This window comes from Pteropus alecto, unplaced genomic scaffold (assembly GCF_000325575.1).
Source record: "Pteropus alecto unplaced genomic scaffold, ASM32557v1 scaffold341, whole genome shotgun sequence".
In the NCBI taxonomy this organism is placed as follows: Eukaryota; Metazoa; Chordata; class Mammalia; order Chiroptera; family Pteropodidae; genus Pteropus; species Pteropus alecto.
Genome location: NW_006430739.1, coordinates 54,077 through 55,587, shown reverse-complemented (window position 1 = coordinate 55,587; position 1,511 = coordinate 54,077).

Here is a 1,511-nt window from a genome sequence, read left to right as displayed (position 1 = left end):
GTAAGCCCTGAACACATATTTGCTGAATGAACAAATTAATGATTAAATAGATGAATGATTATGGGCATTTGAACTCAGTTTCTAAGGATTTGCTCATTTCTTGTCCCTGAACAACAATGTATGTACATGAGAAGTACCCTGAAAAGTTGAAATCAAGTTCTAGTTCAAAATGGCCATTCCTAGCAAGTTAGATGCACAAAACTGAAAATGATCTGGAAGTTACCATATAACTCAATAAGTATACAGAAACAGCATATTGGAATATATCAAAGGACAATCTTTACTGAGAAGGGCAGCAAGCCCTTTGGAGTATTTATTGATCTTTTCAGTAAATCCATTCTCCATTGGTGGCAAGTTCTATGGGCACGGAGATGGTGCTAACATGGGGCTGACATGTGTGAGACCAATCAGAGATGCTGCTATATAGAAAGAAGTGTATCTGCCTGTTTCTGGGAATGTGATAGTTCAGTGGAGAGACACAAAATGTTGAAATTCTCTCATGGCCAGATAGAAGTGTAGTACGTGTGACTCTATTTGGTGTGTGCACACACATACTCACATACTCACACACTCGCATGCAGAGATAGACTGTTTTCAGGTTGCTTTGTGGCAAATAGACATCCTTTCTACATATAGAAAATATCCAGAGACACTCAGTGCAGGAATTATTAGCTCTGTTTTTCTGAAAAGAAAACTGAGGTTCAAAAATGTTAGGTTTGTTGTTTAAAGTCATACTGCAAGCATGTATAGAGCAGAAAGGCTTATCTCCCCCACCCACCTGCCCAGTATTAACTCTCAGTATGTGGTAGGGTGGGGATTGGAGCCAAGAGCTTGTGCTTGAGCAGCACTATCATTGGTAATGCAGATATTAATGTACCTGCTTTGTGATCAACCGTGGAAGGGTCTGAATCTCTGGCTGTGGTGAGTAAGGGTATATACATTGATAAAAGGCCCCCAGATAATTCAGAGACCTTCCTTCTCCCAAGAGGGCTTCCCCCGACCTCATCACCCCTTGAGAATCACTGGATTAGAGGGCACATGGGAAACAAATTCTTAAGGAACTAACTTTCATTTAATTTGTTATAAAGACCACCGAACACATTCCCAACTAGAAGTCAGTTACACCCACGTTTCTCAAATTTTCACAATCACTGACAACTAAGAATCTTCAAGGTGACTGTGAGGCTTGCAAGATGCTCAAATGCCATCTAAGTGATAAAAGGCAGAGGAAGTTCTTTTTAGTGGAATGTTGGTGTTCTGCGTACTTGGTATATTTCAGTCCTCTGAGACAAGATCATTTTGTTCTGGGGATTTACATCAATTCTATTTGGCAGACACCTGTACTAATGAGAACTACCATCCCGTCTCTTGGGCTGGGTGCCTTTTATTTTAGAAGTTTTATAATTATTGATTCAATTACTTGAATAGATATAGGGATCTTCATATTATCTATTTATCCATGTGTGGGTCTGATAATTTGTATCTTTCAAAAAAAAAATTGATCCATTTCA